A 2,807-nucleotide genomic window follows, 5' to 3' on the forward strand; every position below is an offset into this window, starting at 1 on the left:
TTGAAAGGGCACATGTGACAGTAGAGAAGACAGTATGCTCATGGGAATCCACATTCCTAGGTAGTGCTAAGCACTAGAGTCCTCTCTAGTGTTCCCCTGGGAGTAAGAATCTACAGTTCTGCCCTAACACCGTTAACAAGTGTCCGGTACTTTCTGTTTATGCTTCTCCTTGTGCCTTTTCTCATTGCCCATCAACTTTTGGGATATCCAAAGTGACTAGACAGATTCTGGAGTTAAAATACCTAGTTAAAACACCTAATTCTATTCCTTACTAATTGTGCATGTTACCCAACCTCAGTCTTCTCATCTGTAAAATGGAGGCAATAGTGATACCTCATTGGTTGTTTTAAGAACTAATGAGTTTATATTCTAAAACCCTATTGCTAATATATTCTATCTATTTTCCCCTCTTCTAACTCTGGAGAAAGATACTAGATTTCCTAGAAAATTTTATTACCTCTATTATGTAGGTTTTTTTTTTTTTTTTTCCTGAGAGTATCAGATGGGTGGTGACCAGTGACTGACCACAGTTGGGTCAGGTTTCTGTGATGTCCAATCCGTGGCCAACCCTTGTTTATAAGACACCCTATGACCATTTTCATTAGGAAAAGGCTGTGGGTAGACAATTTTCCTTAGAAGGGATTATGAGTGTGGCAAGCTCTGACTGGCAAGCCCATTTTGGGAAGAATTAGTGTAAAAAGGATGCTTTATCTAATTAACTAAATCTGTCCATCATGGTGCTATTAAAATCTCTGACCCTTCTTTCTTTCTCATTTAACTCATGTAATTAGTTCAATTATGTGTTTCTTCAATTATTATAATTATGTATTTTTTATTGAAGACATTCTTAGATGGTATGATGTTGACAAAATGATCTTTAAGCTTCCTTTTCATCTTGATAATTCAGTTAGGATGTCTTTACAATGATTCCTGTTAGTTTGGAGGGCAAGGGCCTTGTCTTCTTCTTTATGGCTACATTCCCAGCATTAGAATAGTGCCTGACATGTGATAAGTGCTCAATAAATATTAGTTGAATGAATGTATAAAAAGAAGATTTGGAAGAGGGAAATGGTCAGGCAGAGTGATACTGGGCATACATTTTATGGTCTTTCTCTAATGTTTAATGTCTAATGTTTTTCTATTATAAGATAGAAAATTATCCATCATTCATTTTTTACTGGTGTATTTTCCTTACTGGACCAAATAAACCTTCTGGAGGTCAGTGCAATAAGCTAAGCCAGGCACTGAACAGGCAGGAATAGAGGATGGAGATGTTTACACCCAGAAGTTGAACTGGTATATTGCTGATAACTAGAAAAAGCATCACCAAAGTCACTCTGCTGTTGCCATGGATACTATCTTGGGTGCTCTGAGATGTCATTACACAGTGGAAAGAGTCATGCAGAGTTGGGCTCAAATCCCAGGTCTGTTCTTCTTTGGCTCTATGTCCTTGAACAAGTTATTTAAACTCTAGAGCCTCAATTTTCTTATTTGTAATAAAATGCAGAGTTGGATTGAAGATGATAATGGTGGTTACCATGTAGTAAACATTTTCCATTACCCAGCACTAATCCTTCTCAATTATTCTATGAGGTAGGTGTTATTATTCCTATTGACAGATGAGACACGTCCCAAGGTACAGAGAGGCAAACTAATTCGTCAAGGTCATAACAACTGATAATAGGTGGAACTAAGATTTAAACCTGGGTTTGGCTTTTGCCTCATACGTTGAATAGAGATAATTTATGTAATGTACCTGGCCCATACGGGCATTTAATAAGTGGGAATGTTAAGATTACTTCTCAGTATATACTGCCCTCGGGACTTTCTCATCCTCAGTGTTTCTTCCCATGTCAGAGAGATTTAAACACCCTCCTTTCCACCTCACCCCATTTCTTTACACAAACTCATGAACTTCAAAGACCTTGTAAATGAAGTAGACAAGAAGTGTCTACTTTTTAGACACTGCCGGGAAAGGACAGTCCATTTCCTTGGTTTGAGAATCATTTAGGGGTTCACATGTATCTTATAGTGGTGCGCTCAGATCCCCAACAACTGGGTAAAAATGGGTCAAGTAGGCCTTTATCCCTAAGTAAACACAGAAAAGTGGGTGTTCAAACCTTTCTCCCACTCACCGTCGTGCATCAGCATTGCCTTTTCAAGTGTTCTGCACTATAGCCAGGAAAGATTCTTTATAAAACCAAATTTGATTCTGTTCTCTGGATCAAAGAAATGATTACACCCTGGAGGGCTAAAACTATTATACATGAGGAAAGAGAAGAAGAGGGTAAATGCTGAGATGGGGAATAATTACTGCCAAAGGTGAAGGAGATTGACTGGGAGCATGATACCTGTATAATTGAGGCAAAGTGAATATAAAATCTGTGCTTGTTTCCAGCATGCACATTCAGAGGTCCTTGGCGACTGGCGTGTACAGCAGGTGGGGTGCTTCAATGTTTGCTTCTCTTGGATGTTTGCTTTTATAATCTGCTTTTATAAGGCCTATTTAAGGAGTCCACTTTACTGCTGGCAGGGGAGTGGAGCACAATAAAGCTATATTTAAGAAACAATCCCAGTTATCTTAAGTTTCTTATGGCATTCTTTGTGTGTTAAATCTGCAGATGAAGGTAATGTGCAACTCTCTCCCGACCTTAAAAAGAATTTCTGGTTATGGTTGAGTTTCCCAACAGAAGCTCAGATGGTGGGGTGAGTGGCATGGGAAACCAGAGAACCTGACCTGGATCTATCTACATGCATAATTTTCTGCCTCTGTGCTTTCTGTTCTTTATTGGGAGCTGGAGTTTGTT

The sequence above is a fragment of the Leopardus geoffroyi genome, chromosome C3 (genome assembly GCF_018350155.1).
Source record: "Leopardus geoffroyi isolate Oge1 chromosome C3, O.geoffroyi_Oge1_pat1.0, whole genome shotgun sequence".
NCBI classification, from domain to species: Eukaryota; Metazoa; Chordata; class Mammalia; order Carnivora; family Felidae; genus Leopardus; species Leopardus geoffroyi.